The sequence below is a fragment of the Ailuropoda melanoleuca genome, chromosome 1 (genome assembly GCF_002007445.2).
Source record: "Ailuropoda melanoleuca isolate Jingjing chromosome 1, ASM200744v2, whole genome shotgun sequence".
NCBI lineage: Eukaryota > Metazoa > Chordata > Mammalia > Carnivora > Ursidae > Ailuropoda > Ailuropoda melanoleuca.
Window position 1 is genome coordinate 141903935 of NC_048218.1, and position 24032 is coordinate 141927966.

Here is a 24032-nt window from a genome sequence, read left to right on the forward strand (position 1 = left end):
AAGTTACTCCTCATACACAAGAAGTTTCTTGGTGCCATAATGGTCAGGTATCCCAAACCTTTTGGAATGCTGTGTAAAACAACATACATATTATACAAATGCACGTGTTAAACAGCTAAAAAACCATATTAAGATCCTATAAGCATCATGGTCATTTCTATAAGAAAATATGTATAGCTCCAGCTCTCCTGGTGTTGCAGTAACGATTCAGCCACTGCACTCCCACTTTCTACTTCACTGTTTCTGATTATCTGTGGGCCTGGAGCTGCTTCCATTCTTAATGTGAAGAAAAGCATTATAAGCATCATCACTGTCCCACAACTATCCCTGCCTTTATGTTGCTACCCAAAACCAGTTGCCCCCCCTACCTCTGCTTTATCCTCCTAGTTTTCAAACCTTTGGCTTATTCCTACTAACCAATGCTTTCAATTCTCCCTCGTCTTCCAACTTTCCAGATCTTTGGTCTTGCCTCTGCCTAAAGATACCAGACTACTTTGCCCCTGTTCCCTCTTCTAGTTCCTCACACTCTAAATATAGCCTTGAAAATCAACACTTCAGACTACCTAATTTCCACTTTAAACACCTTTTTCTAGACTCATGGTTCTCTTTAAACCCATGCTATCATTAGTCTCAATTCTTGGCTTTATATAGACCTCTGGTCAACAGTTCCCAATCTCAATCTCTATGTCCTTCAGTTTATCCTGTTTCACCTGGGTTGTAACCCAACTACTCCAAATCAATTTTTATCTTCAAAATGATCTAGTGGGGCTATTTAATCCACATAGTAGAACTCTGCATCTGCCTTCAGCTCCGGTCATGATCCCGGGGTCCTGGGATCAAGTCCCACATCGGGCTCCCTGCTCAGTGGGGAGTCTGCTTCTCCCTTTGCCTGCCACTCCCCCTGCTTGTACTCTCTTTCTGACAGATATATGAATAAAACCTTTAAAAAAATAAAATTAAAAATAGATATAGACGGTTCCAACTCACCACTATTATCTCTAGGCTTGAGATACTGCTTTCAAGATCGGTATCAAAGAAAGCCTCTCTGTGTCTGCCCTTTTAATTACACTAATTTTTTTAAAGATTTTATTTTTAGGTAATCTCTACACCCAGTGTGGGTCTTGAACTCACAACCCCAAGATCAAGAGTTGCATGCTCCACCAACTGAGCCAGCCACCCACCCCTTCATTACACAAATATAACAAGAATTTAAGAGTGTGCCTACAGGCAGAGAACTCTCCTTTATTTCAGGTAATTTATAGATCCTCAAAGAATTAAAAAAAGATTCCCAAACTATAGAATCAAATAACACTCAAACAAAAATTCAGGACACTCACAAAATAAACATCAAACAGCAGCACATTTTAGACTGCCCTATACTCTGAGTTCACTATTCTTTACTTCTCCATAAAACCACATACTACTCTTTAACTACATATTCTTCCAAAAATGCATGAATTTAGAAACTTAAAAATAAGATCCTCCTAGCTAAAGAATGAAGGCTCTCCTTGCATGGCTCAAAAATCTGTTCTCTCTTCCAGATGCGCAAGGGTGACCTCTACTGGACAATGGTACAGAACACTGACAGTGGTAGGTAAGACCTGTGCTTTGGGAAGAGGGGTGAAAGATGATCCAATGGAATATAGGAAGCAGCAGTGAAACTCGTTTATATCTTAACCTTTTAAAAATGCCACTGTATATGTGTTTTATATAAATAATATAATAGTACTGTAAAACATATGTATAATTAGTAAGTCAATATACATACATTAGAGGTACATGTATAAAATCTTTTTTTACTGAGAGTATACACAATCAAAAGTCTGAAGACAACTACTCTGGACAACAACTCTTGAGATGATTAGCACCGTGACAAACAGGCTGAGCAAGCCACAGAAAGTTCAAAAGGAATTGTACTAATGACAGACTAACGGTGAAAATATATGCCAAATTTCTTAACAAAGGAGTCATAAATCAGTTAAGGTTTCTCCTGAATCTGTCTTGTTTATAATTCGGTCTCTGCAGAAATATCTTTCACATGAATTAGCATGTGAACATCTTTCCCATTCCCAAACTAGCCCTCTTCTGATGAATGGAATCACTACCACTATCCTAATAGTCACTCATGATAAAAATCTAAAAGTGATCACTTTCTTCCTCTTTCTCAACCCCATTGTCATTGAATCATGTAGATTCAGCTTCTTCAGTATCTTCCTTAGCATCTCTACTCTTTGCTATTCTCCCTCACCCAGACTATAACAGCCACCTAACCTGCTTCTCCAACATCAGCCATGCAGAACTGCCACCACAGTATACCTATAAAACGAAGTGATTACATCCCTTATTCCCCGATTAAAGACCTCCATAGCTTCCCCCTAGAAAGCAAAATCTTCACACTCACCTTCAAAACTCTCACCACACCATTCCAACGACCTTCCTAGCTATTTGTTCTAGTCTACAGCCTCACAACCAGGCATTATTGCCTCTCAAACCTCAAATTCTAAACATTCTTGCCCATTTTTGTCTCCTTGCCTTTGTGGAAGCTATTCTTTCAGAGAGGCCCATCCTCCCCTATCTATCCATAGTACAAGGTCTCATTCAAATACTACCTTCCCACAAATCTTTAATTTAACAAATACTGCTGAAGTGAACCATTTGTTTTATAACTTACTACTGAAGAATCTAAGACAAGGGGCGCCAGGGTGGCTCAGTCAGTTAAGCGTCTGCCTTTGGCGCAGGTCACGATCCCCCGTGGGATCAAGCCCTATGTTGGGCTCCCTGCTCAGTGGGGAGTCTGCTTCTGATCAAGCACTGTGTTGGGCTCCTGCTCAGTGGGGAGTCGGCTTCTCCCTCTCCCTCTGCCTCTCCCCCACTTTGTGCTCTCTCTCACCTGCTGTCTGTTGGTGAGCATGTGAGGAAATGCAGGAAATTCTCAAATACCACTGTTGGAAAGGAATTTGGCACCATCCACCATATCCTTTAACCCAGCATTTTTACTTCTTTAAGATTATCCAAAGGAAATAAAAGGACAATACACATTTGTTATTAAAAAGGATGAGTATCCTAACATTATTTGCTATAAAAGAAGAAACCCATCAACAGAACGATTCATAAATTGTGATACATCTATGTAATATAATACTATACAACCTGATTTTTTAAAAAAGAGGTGTAGCTAACACAATGGAAAGATATCCAAGATACTCCACATGGCAAACTGCATAACGGTACAGATAAAATAATATCACTTATATAAAGGCGGGGACGTTAATATATACAAAGAGGGTAAAAAGGTAGTAAGAGTTGTCTCTGAAAGATTAATGGGGGCTATGTACTGTTCCTGAACTACTGTGATATTATTTAATAAATATGTTATTTTGCAATCAGATAAATTAGGAACTAATTAAACTGGCTCAGGGGTGCACAAAAAGTACTGGTAAATATGTTACCTTTATCAGTTTTTCAGATTTCAATACAAAAAGAGTTAAACCTGAAAAATACTGATGTTTTACTTTTGCACCTGATCCACATTCAAAACATTCCAAAAACACCTAGCAAGGTAATAAATAAGCAGCCTAATGCAAAAAGTACCAACTGTCTCAATCTACAAATTTCAAAAATAATTAATATTCCATACTTTATTTCAATCTCTCAGTTCGCTGTCTTTAATTAACCAAAACCATTAGTTCAAAGACTAAAGTCCAAAATTAACGAATACGCTGAAAACCTCTGTACTCATAACTTGTAAGGCCTAAGGAATAAAAGAGGATTTCTTGTTCCTGCTGCACATTTCGCTTGATAAAGGGGCTTTTAATGGAGATGGCTAATCACTGCCCCACAGTACTACATTCCAGTTGGTCTTCTTTTGATAAAACAAGGTAAGTTTGGAGATCTTTACAGCAATCCATTTCTCACCTAGTTTGTCTTAAAGAGAGAGGATGTTGCATTCCTCCTGAAGAGCTGGAAAACTGCTGGCCCTAAAAATGGGGGGAAAAAAGGGGGGAGGGAACAAAATATTGTCAGCACTTCGTGATACAGAATAAAGAAATCGATCCCAGTTAACACTGCATAACGTTCTTCGGATAAGCGTCACCTCTTACGTACTAAGCATCTCTCAAAGATACCGAGAGGAAAAAGGCAAGAACACACCCCTGAGTATCAATGGGAAAAGGTAGCGTAATCACGCATATGATTTGTAAAACCGGAGCTAAATGCTTCACATATATTGTCTTACTTCAACCCCACAATTTAAAAGGTAGGGATAATTCCTAAAATTAGAAAATCGGGGGAAAAGCCGAGCTCTGTCACACGTTTGTATTAGCTCACTGAAGCTAATAGAGTAATTCCACGGGTTCCATTCCATGGGTTCTCCCCATCCCTCTTCCTCCCCAAAACCAACTCGCCAAGGGGCTGCGCGGGAAGGGGTCTCCACCATATATCAAAATCACCCAGACCCACTTCTAAAAAGAAAAAGCACACGCGCTGCGGGCCACAGACCTCAACCTGGATTGGATTAGTATTCGCTAGATGGCTTTACTTCCGCCTCTACGGTCCGGGGCGGGACCGAGAAGCGGAAATGAACACGACTAACTTCCGGTCGCATACAGGTGACGTCCCCTTCTTTGCGCCCCCTGGCGGCCGCGCGGCAGCCCTCCGCAAGCCCGACGCGAAGAGTCCAGCAGGGGGCGACAAGAGACCGTGGTGAACGCTGGGAACGGGCCATCTGGGGCTCGTTTTGGAGGGAGGCTGGACTCTGGGCTTCCCCGAAGAACGGGCCTGGAGCAGAGGGTGGGCTGCAGAGATCCATTGACTGCTGGCGACGTGCGGTAGGAAAGTCGCGATGATATACATGAATTTTGCAGCCTGATAGGGTGGGTGATTATGCTTATTAATGTGGTTAACATATGCCGGTAAACACCTTGGCGTTTGGTGTCGGAAGACCAGTGCAATCTAGGGCTCCTAAAGAGTTCCAGATTCTCTTTCCTGAGCGCTTTGGAAATCCTGGAGTGTGGCTGCTAGTCCGAATTTAGCTTCAGCAAATAGGCTGGGAACCAATTCTGATATACTTCGATTTAACTGCTTGCAGCACGAATTCCTTATGCTTCTTCTGAAATTGTGACAAGCCTAGGCTATTTCAAGTTTCAACAGAAACTTAATCTCCACAGCAGAAGCATTTTTTGTCACCCTTGAAGGCGTCGCTTATTTAAACCTTCCTGGTATTTAAACCTTCCCGGTCCTGTCAATCTCACTTGACTGGCGGTGGTAGCAGTGGAGATTAAACTTAAGTTCAAAGCAATTCCGTTACCTACAAAAGAAAGATTATACCTAAATTAATGAAATAATCATCAAGCTCCCAGGTTATATTCCGGAGGAAGTGATTTCGTCTTTAGAAAAACAAAAAGTGGGGGAGAGGTTGGTCCAGAATTCTGCAAGGAAGAATTTCCTGCTTTACTCTACTCCACGTAGGAGCATATGATAAATTTTTCTTTATCTCATGCACCAATTAATGTTTTATCCACTCTGTCCCTTAGACTACAAGCTAGCTGGTATGTTGTCACTTTGTTTTGATTGAATTTTCTGTTTTATTGGTTTATAAGGGTAAAGATTTACCTTTGGAACTTTAAATTACCAATAATCAGTCTTTCTGGTAAGTGAAATTACTCACTGCTGTCCCTCCAGGTAAAATGTAGTCCTGAAATGTTAGAAATGGTCTTTATGTGAATTTCTAAAATCTATTTCTGCATGGAAGGAGCTCCTATATGTGTTTATATTTACTGTTATATATAAATACATAAACTTACATGCATAAATATATAAATATTATATTTATAAGCTACTTTACAATCAATGTAAAACAATAAAATCTATTTTAGGAATCATTGAACTTCAGACTTAAGAAGACCTTCGAGATTATGAATCCCTCATTATGAATCCTCTCATTTTTTTTTTAAAGATTTTATTTATTTATTCAACAGAGATAGAGACAGCCAGCGAGAGAGGAAACACAAGCAGGGGGAGTGGGAGAGGAAGAAGCAGGCTCATAGCAGAAGAGCCTGATGTGGGGTTCAATCCCAGAACGCCGGGATCATGCCCTGAGTCAAAGGCAGACACTTAACCGCTGTGCCACCCAGGCGCCCCTGAATCCTCTCATTTTGCTGTTGAGACATTGAAACCCTTACAGTAGGAGTCAGCAAGAGAATACATGTGTTATACCTCCTTAACCAGTAAGTCTTCTATGATTTATACTACATGCACTGACATAGATGATCAAAGGTTAGTTCAGACTTAGGTTTGTTTTTAGTGATATGTGTAGGTAAAGGAGTTTGGTTCTTTTGAAAATAAGTGCCATATTTCCTATCCAAAATTCTCCGATTACAATAAATTTTAAATGCACATTATAAAACACTGAGAAGAATAGCAACAAAGGTGTAATGATGGTTGGGTTAGCATGGTGTATTAGCAATTTTTTTCCTTCTCATATTTCTGCAAAGAGGTTTAAAATTTGATGATTTGTGAAATGTTGTCATTACCTCCAGTAAGGCAGTGACTACTACCTCATTGTCATTAGTGATGTATTACAGTATAACCTATATATACCTTGCCTGTATTTTATTCATTGGTTCAGTGAACATTTATTAAACACCTGTATATTCCAGGCCTTGTTTTCAGGATCGGGGGGATATAGTGGAAAACAAGCCAAAGCCCCTGCCCTCCTTGACCTTATTTCCAGTGATAGGTCTCACTCAGCCTGAGTGTCTGCTGCCCTACATGCTTCCCCTCATCTCACCTCCCCAAGACCATAGCTGATCCATGCCCTACTAAGCTGATGTAATTAAGAAGAAGTGTGGTTGGAAACACTGGGGGACTGTGTGTGGTAGAAGACCAGAGGCAGGGTGTAAGCAATGATGAAGAAATAGAGAAGAAAAGGGATAAGTAGTTGCAACATGGCGGAGGGGAGTTTTTCCTAGTGTCATCTGCGTGGTCCTTGGGCTCTCTAAGCAGTAGGAATTGACTAGAGGCCAAAAGGGAGTTCCAGACAAGGCTTTTATTGGGGCTCATTCTGGAGCAGAAGGGAGAGAGCACAAAGGAAAGAGTCCTTCAGGCTGACTCCCCTAACATAGGCCAGGGAAAGTTTTTAAAGGGACTGAGGAGAGAAAGGAGTGATGTTGAGACATAGAGTCAGAGATTTCTTGGCGCCTGCGCACTTCAATTTTATGCTTCTTCACATGTCGCAAGTCTAATTAGCATGTTAAATCTCCACCCATGTTCATGGTTTTTAGTATTATAATGAGGGGAATAGTTGGTGAAAAGTCAGGGCAGGGGGTCCATCTGGGTGCAGACTAGTTTGGTTCGGTCTTTGCCTTTGTAGTTCAGTCCCTCCTTGAGGTAGTCATCCTGCTTCCACATTCCTGCAAGATATGCTGCTCAAGATGCATAGAGTTTCAGCTTTCCAGGAAAGCCAGATTTCACGGTCAGGGTTGAGGAGACCCAAGTCGAGTCCCTTTCCTGTCTCACTAGAAGCTGTTCTGAAGTTGTCATCTTTCAAGTTTTTTTAGTAATGTCTAAAGTAATTCAATTTTTAAGTTAACTCTGTTTTGTTATACGTGTCTTTTACAATTTTCTTTTCTGAAACCATGGTAATATTAGATGGCATATGTGTTTTTAAATGTCTTTACTTGAGAAAAGAAAAAGTTGCCAAGTCTGTATTGGAGCATCTCCTCCCTCTTTTTTTTCATCTGAAAGTTTGTTGCAGGGGAAAGTAGGGACTCTGGCACCCTCCCTCCCCAAGTAGGACTTAAGATACTCTGGCAGTGAGCTGAAAGTCAAGTCTGGGTACAGAATCTGTGCTATATTCAGAAGCACCTCTGCCCTTTTATAATTAAGGTTTTTGTTTTTGTTTTACTGTGTCAAAAGTGCCTGCCTTGACCCGCTCTACCCAGGAAGGATCCTTAGTTTCTCATACAAATAGACTTTTGGCACACCACAGCCCCTTGGTTGACCTCTCATGTTTGAATCTCAGCAGACCCAATTAAGGTCAGAAAGGAAGTAGGGGCGCCTGGGTGGCACAGCGGTTAAGTGTCTGCCTTCGGCTCAGGGCGTGATCCCGGCGTTATGGGATCGAGTCCCACATCAGGCTCCTCCGCTATGAGCCTGCTTCTTCCTCTCCCACTCCCCCTGCTTGTGTTCCCTCTCTCGCTGGCTGTCTCTATCTCTGTCAAATAAATAAATAAATTCTTTAAAAAAGAAAAGAAAGGAAGTAGCCATCCAGTTCCCCAGCCTGCACCCACTACAGCAATACCCAGACTCCTGGACTCAGTAGACAAATGCAACCCACAGCAACTTCCTAGACAGACTTATCAGCTTCCTACCAGTGTAGTTAGAAGGTCCTCAGAGGAACATCATGTCTCTTCTCCCATTCTCTTGCCTGAGGTTATCTTGTGTGCTTATGAAAATACATGGAAAGACTACAAATTGCTTACTGCTTAGTAAAACAGTAGATAACGTTACCCTGATAATCACAGGTTAACACTCTTTCTGTTTGCAAACAACCAAAAAAAAAAAGCCCCCCAAAATACTTAGCTTACTTTCCCCCTTTTCAAAAACAACTGCTGTTTTAACAACCTTGGATTTCTTTTGAAATCTAAAGATTTGACTGTGACAACTTTCTTTCTCTGAAATATGCCTAACTGGGGTCTAGAGAGACTTCTTGAGTCAGCCTTCCCACTCCCACACTCATTACCACAAGGGTCTGTGGCAAGGAACTGAATACTTAGTCTGGCAAATTTGCTGATTCCAGACCTGATAGATCCTGAATTCCCACAGTAGTTGGATTGCCACCAACAGCATGACAGAGTTGGCCAAGAGAAACACAATAATCATTTGAGATCCCATTCAGCCTGGTGAGTTTAAGTACCTTTTGGGTTGTTTGATCCTACGTACCATGAATTACTGTGAAGCCATTCTTAATCACTGGTAGAAAAAAGTGATCTTACCACAGAGCAGGGGAGAAATATTCATAAAATAGAAAAAAATCTTCCTTGTCCAAAACTGTCTCCCTTCCTATTTATAGTATTTACTGAAATTCCACCCTTAAAAACTTATTCCTTGGTATTTATAACATGGTGAATTTAAATCCTAAACATATTTGAAAGGGGAAACAAATTAAGCCAACAGCCAACAAACTTTTTCTTATTCCACAGAGCCTAAAGTATTTACTATCTCTTTTGCACATTCTTCTTTTTTCTTTCTTTCTTTTTTCACAACCCTTTAAAAATGTAAAAACTGTTAGCTCATAGAGCACCTGGCCACTGGTCATAGTCTGCAGACACCTGCATTAAACTACAGTGAGCTACTGTATACCTGTAACCTAGTTTCTGGACTTAAAGCATCCAAAGAATAGGCATTTTGAGGAAAAGTGCATAAAAGAGAAAAAAGTTAATAATATTTGAAAGCATCATATAACACTATCTGGCAGGTACTGTTCTAATCATGACACCTGTATTAATCCATTTACATCTATGATGGAAATAATACGATCTCCATTTTACGAATGAGGAAACTGAAATAGAGGCTAAGTAACCTGTCCAAGCTCACACAGCTAATAAGGAACTGGAACTGAAGAAGTACAACTCTAGAGTGTGTGATCATAACTGCAATGCTATGCTGACACTCAGAAAATAATAATTCACTGTAGAAACTATAAAAATAGAAATATTTTTCTATAGAAAATTGAAAAAGAGGGCAAAAAAAAACCCACTCCTAATTCCATCACCTAGAAATAATCACTGTTTACATTTTGTTTATATTCTTCCAGAATATTCCTACGTATAAAATCCTTTCCTTTACTCAACCCATGAGATAGTATAATTTTACAGATGAGGAAACTGAGGCTTAGAAGAGTTAAGTGACTTTTTCAAGAACATAAAGCTGACAGGTGTGTGGAAGCAGGATTTTTGCTCCCAGGTTATTGCTTCCAGAACCTGTGCTCTTAACCCTTGACCTATACTGTATTCGAATTTATACTTACTCCCTCTCCCTTTGCCCCTGCTCTCCCCCCCACCCTTCATGTACTCACTTTCTCTCTCAAATAAATAAATAAAATCTTAAAAATAAAATGAAGAAGGTGAGTTGGACAGACAAAAACATCTTTGTCTGCTACTACAGCTGGTGAGCCAGATTTGGAGTTGAGATCTTTGATCTCCCATTTCAATCCTCTTCTCATTCCTTTATTTATCCATTTAACACATATTTACTGAACACTCTTATCAGTATTGTATTTAGCTACACGTAACAGTGGTAGTTGACTTGGCAAAATGTCTAGAGATTGAAGTGGATTTTTGGCATTGTTTTCTAATACCAGATAGTGTCACAGTTTCCTAAACACAGCAATGCACTTCTTTGCCTCTGATCCTTTGTTCACTCCTCTGCTCACCACATCCACTTGTTAGGCATGCTCTTAGTCTCAGTTTGTTAGAGCTGTTATAACATAAATGCCATAGACTAGGTTGTTTAAACAGCAGACATTTATTTGTCACATTTCTGGAAACTGGGGAGTCCAGATTAAGGTGGCAGCAGATTTGGTGTTTGGTGAAGTCCCACCTCCTGGTAGTTGACTGTCTTCTCAGTGCGTCCTCACATAGCAAAAAGGAGTAAGAGAGCCCTTTGTGGTTTCTTTCATAAGGCACTAATCCCCTTAGCAAGGGCTTCGGCCCCATAACCTAATTACCTCCCAAGGCCCCATTGCCTAATATCATCACATTGGATGTTAGGATTTCAACATATAAATTTTGGGGGAAACACAAACATTCAGTCCATAACAATCACTTAACCTAGAAAGGGTGATAATACCATCTCTCCCTGAAGCTTTTCCAAACCCCCATTCAGAGTAAATCTTTCCCATTTCCATACTTCTGTAGCACTTTGTGCAACCAGTAAACACCAAATATACTCTACCTTGTGCTTAAATTAATATGGTGCATACATATCAATCTCTGCTGTTATACTGTGATTTCTTAAGGGCACAGACTGAGTCTCATTCTTCTTTGTGGAACCCAGATGCCAACTGTTCTCCCATCCTCTAACTGTGGCAGCTCTGCATCCTCCCTGCTAGACCCAGAACCACTTTGAGTTCTGCCAAGTGAACCATATCACCAGAAAACATTAGTGAGCAAAGTAGACTTCACTGCAGGTTTTGTCGTGGAGATGACATACCACATTACACCAAAAAAAACCCCTCTCAGACCCCTTGTTAGACCCACTGGCTCACATTTCCTTCCTTTTGGATTGTCCTCCTGACTTCAAACTCCTCTCCACATTATTTTGCCTAAATTCAGAGGTGCTCCAGCCCTGGCTCCAGATTCGCACACCCAAACCCAGCATGAAGCTCAGCAAAGTAAAGTCCCATGTAGGTAACAGGTCCCGCTCTTCTCAGTAGTGGGGGTTCAAAACAGCAGGTAATATTAAATAATGCTAAAAATAGTTAACATTCAGTGAGTATTTATTTTGCATAAAGCACTGTCATCCCTGCAAGGCATATTTTGTTATTCTCATTTTACAGTTGAGAAAAGGGAGAGATGAAGAGGTTAAATAACTAAATAAATACCACACAGCCAGAAAGTAGGAACCAGAAATCCAACCCAGGCACTTTGAATTCAGAGCCTGGGCCCTTAATAATTAAACTCCACTAATTTTTATAGCACCTGATACAGTGCCTTCCCTCATAAGTACATCAAAGTGTTGGTTGGATTAAATTTACTTGTATTTCTAAGATCATCAGAAATACTCAGTTTCTTATGTCTTTCTTTCCAGCTGCAAACATTTATTTTTGTTTATGAAATACCAAATATCCATTATAAGAAAAAAAACACATTATGTTAAAAATAAAGCAAAAACTATCAACATATTGCAACTTTTTTGCTAGTTTTATTCTTCTCGGCTTTATTGAGGTATAATTGGCAAATAAAGGTTGTATAATATTTAAGTTGTGCAACATGATGATTTGATATACTTATCCATTATGAAATGATTACCACAAATCATTAAAACAAATTAACTCATCCATCATCTCGCATAGTTACCATTATTTTATGGTGTGCGTAGAATACTTAAGATCTACTCTCCGCAAATTTCAAATATACGATATTGTTAACTGTAGTCACTGTGCTGGACATTCATCCTTACGGATATCTAAAGCCTTCTGTTTGTATTGGTATCAAGTGAATGAATGAACTGACTAATTTACTGACTATGCAACTCAGCTTCCTCATCTGAAAATTCATTCATTCAGTTGGTCATTTAATATTTATACATCCACCCTGTGGGCACTAGAGAAACAATGAAGCGTAAGAAACACTCCTTGCCTTTAACAGGTCTGTGGATGTATTCAAAGTCCAAAAGAAAAGTGTCGAACCAGATAGTATTGAACGTCCCTTCCAGCTCTAAAATTCTGTGATTCTGTTGAGTGGGAGGTTTGCTCTCTTTGTAGAGAGGTGGTGGATTTCTGTCTGTTGTCTAGACATTGGGAAGGGGGGATGGAGATGGGGCTGCTTTTCAAGTGATCACTGAGGAGAGAATTTTGGGCTGCCCTGAACCAAAGAACAGGGAACAGGAAGCCTTGCCTACTACCCTCCAGCCTTCCTCTCTGCACTCCTAACTCCACTATCTGCTCAGATGGCTGGTGTCCTGCTTCCCTCAGAGTCCTCCAAGTCCCATTTTAACACTAGGTAAGCCAACTGAACATGAGTGTTCCCTACTGCAGAGCGGTCTGTAGAGCTTACCTCTTCACTTTTACCCAGGAGCTGGGCACTTGATCTTTTCATTCTGTTACTCTCATATCCTGCTGTTCTCAGTCGTAGCCGCATATCACCCAGGGAGCTTTTTCCACATACTGAAGGCCAACTCTCCACCTCTAGGGATTCTGATTTAATTGGTTTGACAGGAGGCCCAGGAACTGGTCTAATTTTTTGTTTTTGTTTTTTAAATCCTCAGCAGATGAGGGACACCTGGGTAGCTCACTCAGTTAAGCATCTGCCTTCGGCTCAAGTCATGATCCCAGGGTTCTGGGATCAACCCCTGCAGCAGGCTTCCTGCTCAGTGGGGAATCTGCTTCTTCCTCTGCCTGCCACTCCTCCTGCTGGTGCTCTCTCTGTCTCTGTCTCTCTGTCTCTCTGACAAATAAATTATTAAGCTCTTAAAAAAAATCCTCAGCAGATGATTCTAACATATAGCCAGAATTGAGAACTACTATACTTGAGACACTGGAGTTGCTTAATTTTCCCTTGCTGGTTAAGGCCCCACTCTGGATTCTGGGACCAATTCTGTTCCCAGCCAGGGAAAATTCAAGGCTAGCAGCTCAGCAGCTCAGGGCTTAATCCCATTGTGGCCTGCACTCCCAGTTCCAGCAATTAAAGGCTGTTGTTACTCTGTGATTAAGCTCCTACCCCAAAGGAGCACAGAGAGTAAAAGAAAGGGAAACAGTTGCTGGGAAGGCAAAACAGCAGGTGTTTACTCTAATGCCCTCCCACTTCCTTCTGTTCCTGACGCCATTCCCTGCTTAAACCTCAGTAACAAAGTTGTCCTGAATAGAGTGGCATGGATAGGAAATTATCTGACCTAACATCTCTCAGCCATACATATGTCAAGCCAGATGTTTCTCTTTATTTGACTACATACACCTCTGTTGGTGATACCTTAGCAACCTTTTTCCCAGAGACATTTCATCTTTAATCTCCTTTCCTTTCTTCTCCCACTTTTAACTTGTATTTAGCTAATTCCAGAATCTTCCCCTCTCTCAATCCATTTTTACAAACCTCCCTCACTACAACTGTGATTATGCCTAAGCATAAGACTAATACCAGAGTAAAGGGAAGTGACATTTTTTAAAGTGCAGTTTTGATGTGAAAAAGAAAACAATTTCTAGAGCCCATGAAAGTGCAAATAAAACTCTTCACAATTCCCACAAAAAAACTATATTCTCTTTATTGTCCTCTAATAAAACCTTTTATTCAAAAAGCAACACTCAACATAAATGTTATTTTTTGAAAGAGAGAGAGAGGGGGGTGGGGGAAGAGCGGAGGGAGAGGAAGAGAAAGAATCTTAAGCGGGCTCCACGCCCAGTACGGAATCTAATGTGCGCTCAATCTCACAACCCTGAGAGCATAACCTGAACCAAAATCAAGAGTCAGACACTTGGGTTGTCTGTGTGGCTCAGTTGTTAAGCGTCTGCCTTTGGCTCAGGGCCTGGGATCAAGCCCTCCATCGGGCTCCCTGCTCTGCTGGGAGCCTGCTTCTTCTTCTCTCAGTCCCCTTGCTTGTGTTCCCTCTCTAATTGGCTGTCTCTCTATCAAATAAATAAATAAAATCTTAAAAATAAAAAAATAAAAAGAGTCACTTAACCTTCTGAGCCTCCCAGGTTCCCCAACATAAATGTTATTTTTAATCTGTTTCTTTCTGCTTTGAAACTTGTTACAACAGTTTTGGTTTTTACTGGTTTTTTCCTACTACTATTTTTTATAACACTTCATTTTGTGGATTACAGTAGTCCCCCCTTCTCCTCAGGGGATATGTTAAAGGACCTCCAGTGGATGCCTGCAACCATGGATAGCCCCGAGCCCTATATGTACTATTGTTTTTTCCTGTACGTACTTACCTATGATAAAGTTTAATTTATAAATTAGGCACAGTAAGAGAGTAACAACAATAACTAATAATAAAAGCAATTATGACAATATACTGTAACAAAAGTTATGTGAATATGGTCTCTCTTAAAATATCTTGCTGTACTATACTCACCCTTCTTGTGATGATGCGAGATGATAAAATGCCTACGTGATGAGATGAAGTGAGGTGAATGACACAGGCATCATGACATAGTGTTTGGCTACTGTTGACTTCCTGCTGATTCGTCAGAAGGAGGATCATCTGCTTCCAGACCTGTGGTTGACCACAGGAAATTGAAACCGCAGAAAGTGAAACCACAGATAAGGGGGGCCTACTGTATTCTTAGAAGATTAGCGCCACCTATAACATTGTGTTAATTGAAAATTCCACTTGAGTACCAAAGTTTTGGAACGCAGCTCATCCGCAAATTGAGAACTGCATGAATATACCTAGGCACTCCCTTAACTAAGAAGTCTGCTTTTCCAACATCACAGGGGCTGTTCTTAAGGTTTCCCAAAGGAGAGGAATGAATATGACAGCAGATTTTAATGACACCCACTTCTTTTGATAACACTGATGACTTCCCAGCCATCAGTGAGGTGGAGGGAGTTACTCTCTTTTTTGGTCCTCGAGAATCTGCTGTATATATGATTTTCCTTATGTCAAGGACAGTATCATGACACATGGTACCCCTTGTACCCACTTAATTACTATGACAATCTGAAGAAGCAATCCTTCTTATAATGTCTACAACTATTCTCAGAAAAGTGCTTTTACAAATCAAACATTTGTCTAATTAAAGAAACGTTCTAAAATATGTTCATTTTTCTTGACATTAAATATAAATCTTAGTTTGATTGTTCTCTGTTTTGATCAGGTCCTGTGATTCTCTATGAACATTAGCAAAAGACAAAAAAGAGAGAGAATTTTTAAATGTTTTAAAGCACATAAAACAATTTTTCCTATTATATAGTGAAGTATGTGTTCTGTATTGCTTGAGAGTATCACAGTCATGATTTATGATCTTGATGTATTTTAGTACATATTTAAATTAGTCATTGTGAATCAGATATCCTAAGATCATTTAATTAATTACCTGTATTATCTAACCCCTACTTAAATTTCTTTTCTAGACATATTACTCCTACAGACTAAATTATTCATTTCACCAAACTTTCTAAGCTGACAAAGGTAGCTTAAGTGCTATTGTGAAAGCAAGTCTCAGCTCAACAAATACTTTTTCTTTTATTAAAAGATAAGGGTAAAGAACTATCATGTCTAAAAATAGATACTTGGAACTTAAAATCTGTCAGACCATATGTTGTACAAATCCAAGATCCAGGAAGCAAAGACATCTTTCTCCTGGGGGTATGTATTATTACTCATTCTAGGGGATCAAGTGCCAGTCCATATGTATCAAGTGCCAGTAATTTAAATGTCATTAAAAGAGATACTGATTGTGAATTCCTGGGGATGGTGGAGGGAAAATATTATTCGGTTGGCACTGATCTGATCTGCATGTATTTGTCCTTGTGTTGTGAGAATGCATGTGACAGTGTGATTTTTCTTCCCAATGTCTTTGAGATTTCTTTTAAGGAAATTACTTTTCCTGTTTCTCTTTGGCAATCAATGGGACGACCACAAAATATAAGATTTGAGGCAATCTTTACCTATAAGCAAGATAGCATTTTATAAACTGTTATACAATCTTTATAATTCTTTTTCTGTATTTAAATATTAACCTTTTTTTCCTTGTGGATATGTTATTTTATTGTTTTAAAGTTTAAAAACTTTTAAAACTGAAATAAGTTTTCAAATCTGCCATTAATGTCTAAATATGTTTTCCATATGTGGTACACATTCTATAGCATTGAATATATTTTATATGGTGCAAACTCAACCATCTTCAGAGATTCAATTATAGTCTGATGCTAGAATATCATTCTGAGACTGTGTATATTAGTACCTTGAAGCAATTTAGCAGTTACTAAGTTTCGACCACAAACAATTCCAGCCTCCAGAGGGGATACTCTTCTGCCTTTATAACTATCAGATCTCCATTTCTCTTTAGATTGCGGAGACCCAACTACATTGGCATATTTACAAAGCCAAACACTTTTAAAATGTTGAGGGTAAGAGATTCAACCGCTCTCTAATTACTAGGCAATGATTGCACAGGCTAGTTGTAAAGGTAGAAATGTCTGTTCTTTGTCAACTAACAAAAGACTTTCAGTCCTCTTCAAGTGATGGAAGAGGAAGGAGGAAATGAAAAGTAATATCAGTGTATTTCTTTTGGGACACGAGGCTATATTTCTTTTGGTTTGTAGAAATATTTGTGTGTACATATGTGTATATGTAAAGAAAAGTGTACACACATGATATAAAGATACAAAAGAATACACAATATAAACCCAAGTCTCTCCTTTTCCTCAGTTACCCAGTTCCCCTCTGAGGAGGCAAACACTGTACCCAGGCTCTTGGAGATTCTTCCAATGATAATTCATGCATTTGACAACATATATGTATAAGTGCACTCTCTCTTCCTCTTTCTCTTCCTTCACTTTAAAGGTAGTATACCATAGGGGCGCCTGGGTGGTTCAGTTGGTTAAGCGTCTGCCTTCAGCTCAGGTCACGATCCCAGGGTCCTGGGATTGAGCCCCGTGTGGAGCCCCATGTCAGGCTTCTGTTCAGCGGGGAGGGGAGCCTGTTTCTCCCTCTCCTTCTCCTGCTGCTCCCCTGCCTGTGCGCGCGCTCTCTCTCTCTCTCTCTCTGTCAAATAAATAAATAAGATCTTAAAAAAATAGTATACCATATACTATCCTTGAGTTTTCATTCTTAAAGATTGTTCCAGGGGCGCCTGGTTGGCTCAGTCAGTTATACATCCAAGTCTTGGTTTTGGTTCAGGTCGTGATCTCAGAGTCATGAGATTGAACCCTACCGTGGGCTTCATGCTCAGGTCAGAGTCTGCTTGAGATTGTCTCCCTTTTCCTCTCCCTCCCCCTCTGCCCCTCTCCCCACTCAGGTGCCTTCTGTCTCTCACTCTCTCTCTCAAATAAATAAATAAAATCTTTAAAAAATATTGTTCCAAATCAGTATATATAAAAGTCATTATTTGTGTACTGTCTGTAGAGTAATCCACTGTACAAATATACCATAATTCAACTTAACAGTCCTTAACAACATTTACTGTTTCACATTGTTTACTATTACAAATGGGCTGCAAAAAAAAAAATTTCATTTGCACATATTTTGTGTCACACATATGCAAGATTATAGAATAAAAACCTAGGAGTTGAAATTACTGGGTCAGAGTATGAGCATTTTTAATTTTGACAAATAGAACCAAGTTGCCCTCCATGAACATTATACCAATTTTCACTCCTAACAGCAATATATAAGAAAGAACCAATGTTTTTGACTAGGACCAACTTCATATTTATACTCCAAAATGTAATTATAGCATCAATATATTTTTTAACATGTTACAAATGTCAGGAAACTCTAGCATTTGGAAAACAGTAAAATATAAAGTAAGAGATAACAAGCTGACAGAATATAGTAACCATTTCATTATTTGTAAGCAAGAAAACTACCATCACATTACAAGAGAGAATTTTGAATTATATTTTCCAAAACCATGAAAACTGTTCAATCTTTCTATTTCTAATAATAATGCTATTATTAAATTAATAGAGCTATTGCCAATAATAATAACAAAAGAGGAAATATTTTATGTAATATACAAAACTGTCATGATACATAACGCAAATATACAATTGGACTGTGACTTTTTAAAAATCTGTGTTGCAATAATAGGTATCACAATGTTCTAAGACTCAAATTAGCCCTCAAATTTACTAATAGTTATTCTGGAAATACATCTTAAAATAATTTGGAAGGAAAAAAGCCCTTGTTAGATATATTATTTAGTTGCGCTATAAAACTTCCTGACCAAAAGACCAGATACTGTATTATTCATAAAGTGAAAAAGTTTTATAAACTGATAAAAATAGTAGATATGGCACAGAAAAATCTAAGCGCATAGTTTTGGAGGTAAGAGCCTTAAGGAATATGAATATAAAAACTCTTCTCCCTTGGTAAGTTTCCTATGAGAACCAGGTAATTGTTCCAGAAAAAGGAGAGTAAGTATACATTGGCACCAGCTCAGGTTGTCACTTCTAAATTTTTGTAATGTAAATAGATAAAAATGTATTTTTATGAAGAATTGATGAATTACAATTAGAGCAATCTGTTCTATAAAATTTCATAACAACAATATGAATTATAATTTAAGAAATTAGAAACAAAATGCAAGTCCCCTTTATTAAGAAAAGATTCTCAAGAATTCTCAACCATCTTTTGTCATCCAAAGTTTATTTTGTTATTCAAAATTCATGCTTAACTGAAAGTTAATACCACTGTGTGTATTTTTTCTGATAATATTACAGGGATTGGGCCAGATAGTTCATTGGGCAAACTCATTATTGAAACTCTGATTATAGAAATGGCCGAATAAGCAGCTTTAAAGACAAAGTTCCACGCAGCTGGTTATCCCATTTAAATTGTGTCTAAAAAGTACCAAAGAAAACAATTTGGTCAAATAACTAGTCAAGTCAATGAAACATAAAATCAGTCAAACCCATCTTTTGGCATCAAGTAAGGAACAAACTCTCACTTGACTGGATATTTCATTTTTCACCCAAATATTTATCATGCTGTAATTGTAGCTCTATCCTCAGATGACAGCAAAAAAGGTGGCAAAAATGCTTCTTCACAAGAGTCCTTTAAAATTAACCTATTTATGTAACTCTGTCATGTATTTCAACACAACATATTAGTCACCAATTAGGACTACAACGTAGGATGCACATCACATGACAATGAAGTAGCACTGCTCTTTAAGAAGAATGAGCAAAAATGTACTAAAATGATTGTATTTAAAACTAAGGGGGGCGCCTGGGTGGCTCAGTCGTTAAGCGTCTGCCTTCTACTCAGGGCGTGATCCCAGCATTCTGGGATCGAGCCCCACATCAGGCTCCTCCGCTGGGAGCCTGCTTCTTCCTCTCCCACTCCCCCTGCTGTGTTCCCTCTCTCGCTGGCTGTCTCTCTGCCACATAAATAAATAAAATCTTAAAAAAAAAACAACTAAGGAACATTTAGGGGGTTACTACTACAGCATTGGTAGTGTTCCAGTTCTTATGATGAGTGGTGGGTTGACTGCTGCTCATTATATCACCATATTATATCACCATATTATATCCCTTATGCATGTGTTACAACTTCAGTATGTATTAAAATATGTAATAGGGGCGCCTGGGTGGCACAGCGGTTAAGCCTCTGCCTTCGGCTCAGGGCGTGATCCCGGCGTTATAGGATCGAGCCCCACATCAGGCTCCTCTGCTATGAGCCTGCTTCCTCCTCTCCCACTCCCCCTGCTTGTGTTCCCCCTCTCGCTGGCTGTCTCTATCTCTGTCAAATAAATAAATAAAATCTTTAAAAAAAAATAAAATAAAATAAAATAAAATATGTAATAAAAACATTTTAAAAGAAAATTTTAAAACATCTGGGTTATTGAGGGATGTTGTGAAATTTTTGTCTAAGTAACTTAAAAACATATTTTCCGCTGGGTAAAATCAATGTAATTAATGTGGGTTCTGTGCAGCCCCCCATGGCACACAAAGTTCTGACCAAATACTTACTTATCATTACTGTTTTGTTGCTATTTCTGTGTCAGAACTCAAATGACTCCCCTTGGGATTACAGAAAATCTGCTCCTAAAATAAGATTAGAACAAAATCCCAAGAGGATTAATTCTTCTAGGAAGGTCATTCCAATTCAACTGGACAATTTTGAATTTGAATTTTAGTACTTTGGCAACTCCTGTTAAGCCAACATGTACCTTTCCCTGATATTAAGATACTAGATTGAGTTTTTAAAATAACAAATCATTGTAACATCCTCACATTAAAGAGGAAATATGTCCATTTTCTCAAAATAGCAGTAGTTTCTTTTTGTTAGCATGAGTAATCTTAATAAAAACAAGCTAATTTACAATTGCTATTCAGTATTAACCTGTTCTCACAGATACCTGATGGACCAACCCACACTATGGTTTGGTTTAATTTATTCTTATTGTAAAAGCAATGAAGCTTATGGTCATAACAAGTCAGCCCCCAATCCCACCTTTCAGTGGTAACCATTGTCTTTTACCTTTTTAAAATCTCTACACCCAACATGGGGCTTGAACATACAACCCCAAGATCAAGAGTCACATGCTCTACTGACTGAACCAGCCAGGTGCCCCTGTCTTTTACCTATTTTTATTTGGTTCCTTTTATTACTTCCATAACTCTAAATGACATTTCTATAATACTATTTTTTCATTTCATGTGAACTCCTTAAATTTTAATTCTTTACTTGTACTGAAATTGCATTTATATAACCTAAAAAGTCAAATAATACTACAAAGCTTAAATGAAGAATAGTAGACTTTGAGCATCCTGTTTTGTTCTGTCTCTCTGTGTCTCTTACACCCAGGCTCACAAGCAACTTCTTTCAACTCTTTTATCTCTTTCTTTAATTATTTCTATTCATAATTTGAAATAATGTGCTTATACTGTTATTTTTACTATTCCATTTTAGATGTTTATATATCACCTTTTTATTGTGAAAATCTAGATTCAGCTCCTATATGTTACTTATCCACATTCCTTTTTTTAAAAAAACAAATTTTATTTTTAAGTAATTCTTCCACCTAGCATGGGGCTCAAACTCACAATCCCAAGATCAAAAGTCTCATGCTCTACTGATTGAGCCAGTGAGGTGCCCCTCCCCACATCCCTTTTTACCAACCTTCAATTTTTGGTCAAATCATTTGACCATTATTTTAAATATTACCATCCAAATATTGTTCATAACTAAGCTGCATAGTATTGTTTAGTTTTCTATTTCCTGTTATAATCGTTTCATGAACTCTTCAACAGTGCAGAAGTCCTTTCCTTATGAGCCAACATACCAGGCAAGCTCTGAGTTCTGGCTTGATCTCCTGGAGTCAAGCTCCTTCTGCCTCTGTCTGGTAGATCACTCTTGAGACATTCTGCATGGTGATAGCTTAGAATTTTACTAATACTTATCCTATGTTTTTCCTTTGTCTCTTCCCTTGTGTTGAATCTCTTGTTTCCTGGAGCCTACATCTTCTATTTCTTGGGGTTTTTTTTTTCTCATTTTAGTGTAGTTATCATGGATAGCATCTTTAAAAATTTTTTTAACTTAAATTCAATTAATTCACATATAATATATTATTAGTTTGAGAGGTAGAGGTTAGTGATTCATTAGTCTTATATAATACCTGGTGCTCATTACATCACGTGCCCTCCTTAATGCCCGTCACCAAGTTACCCCATTCCCCCACCCCTCATCCCTCCAGCAACCCTCAGTTTGTTTCCTATGATTAAGAGTCTTTTATAGTTTATCTTCCTCTCTGATTTTGTCCTCTCTTCCCCTTTAATCCTCTGTTTTGTTTCTTAAATATGAGTGAGATCATATGATAATTGTCTTTCTCTGATTGACTTCTTTCACTTAGCATAATACCCACTAGTTCTATCCACGTCGATGCAAATGGAAAGATTTCATTTTTTTGATGGCTGAGTGGTATTCCATTATATATATATTTTTATATATTTATATTTTTGTGTATTTATAAAAATATAAAAATATTATATATATATATATCACATCTTCTTTATCCATTTATATGTCGATGGACATCTGGGCTCTTTCCATACTTTGGCAATTGTGGACATTGATGCTATAAACATTGGTGTGCAGGTGCCCCTTTGGATCACTACATTTGTATCTTTGGGATAAATACCCAGTAGTGAAATTACTGGATCACCAGGTAGCTGTATTTTCAACTTTTTGAGGAACTTTAATACTGTTTTCAAGAGTGGCTGCACCAGTTTGCATTCCTACCAGCAGTGTAAGAGGGTTCATCTTTCTTTGCATCCTCGCCAACATTTGTTCTTTCCGGACTTGTTAATTTTAGCCATTCTGACTGGTGTGAAGTGGTATCTCACTGTGGTTTTGATTTGTATTTCCCTGGTGCCGAGTGATGTGGAGCATTTTTTCATGTGTCTGTTGGCCATTTGTATGCCTTTTTTGGAGCAGTGTCTGTTCATGACGTCCACTCATTTCTTGATTGGATTATTTGTTCTTTGGGTGTTGAGTTTGGTAAGTTCTTTATAGATTTCGGATACTAGTCCTTTATCTGATAAATCATTTGCAAATACCTTCTCTCATTCCATCGGTTGTCTTTTGGTTTTGTTGACTGTTTGCTTAGCTGTGCCTTTGGAGACGTGTCTAGCAAGAAGTTGCTGCAGCCAAGGTCCTTGCTGCCTGTGTTCTCCTCTAGGATTTTGATGAATTCTTGTCTCACGTTTAGGTCTTTCATCCATTTGAGTCTACATTTGTGTATGGTGTAAGGAAATGGTCCAGTTTCATTCTTCTGTATGTGGCTGTCCAATTTTCCCACAATTTGTTGATGAGACAGTCTTTTTTCCATTCCTAGGTATCTTATGGTTTTTGGTGCAATTATAAATGGAATCCACTCCTTAATTTCTCTTTCTTCTGTCTCATTGTTAGTGTATAGAAATGCAACTGATTTCTGTGCATTGATTTTATATCCTGCCACTTTTCTGAATTCCTGTATGAGTTCTACCAATTTTGGGGTAGAGACTTCTGGGTTTTCCATATAGAGTATCATGTCATCTGGGAAGAATGAGAGTTTTACTTCTTCATTGCTGATTCTGATGCCTTTTATTTCCTTTTGTTATCTAATTGCTAAGGCTAGGACTTCTAGTTGTACTGTGTTGAACAGCAGTGGAGATAGTGGACACCCCTGTAGTGTTCCTGACCTTAGGGGAAAGGCTTTCAGTTTTTCACCATTGAGAATGATATTCACTGTGGGCTTTTTGTATACGGCTTTTATGATATTGAGGTATGTTCCCTCTATCCCTGCACTGTGAAGAATTTTATCAAGAAAGGATGCTGTACTTTGTCAAATGCCTTTTCTGCATCTATTGAGAGGATCATATGGTTCCTGTCCTTTCTTTTATTAATGTAGTGTACCAAATTGATTTGCGGGTGTTAAACCGCCCTTGCAGCCCAGGAATAAATCCTGTTGGTCGAGGTCAATAATCCTTTTAATGTACCATTGGATCCTATTGGCTAGTATCTTGGCGAGAATTTTGGCATCCATGTTCATCAGGGATATTGGTCTATAATTCTCCTTTTTGGTGGAGTCTTTGTCTTGTTTTAAGGTAATGCTGGCCTCATAGTAAGAGTTTGGAAGTTTTCCTTCCATTTCTATTTTTTGA

At 38.6% G+C, this 24032-nt stretch overlaps 1 protein-coding gene and 1 non-coding gene across 2 annotated transcripts in view; one reads left to right on the plus strand and one right to left on the minus strand.

Moving 5' to 3' along the window:
* Positions 1–4557, minus strand: LOC100478757. The gene is made up of 3 exons (XR_004627495.1): positions 4498–4557; positions 3916–3977; positions 1–69 (listed from the first exon to the last, which is right to left on the minus strand). It is a non-coding gene; the product is annotated as an uncharacterized LOC100478757 (transcript).
* A 295-nt stretch (positions 4558–4852) lies between these two features.
* AKAP9 (A-kinase anchoring protein 9) overlaps positions 4853–24032 on the plus strand; it is a 188307-nt gene continuing 169127 nt past the window's right edge. Inside the window, exon 1 of the mRNA XM_034667617.1 lies at positions 4853–4871. The gene's annotated coding sequence lies outside the window, so the exon portion shown is untranslated. The remainder of the gene's footprint in view (positions 4872–24032) is intronic.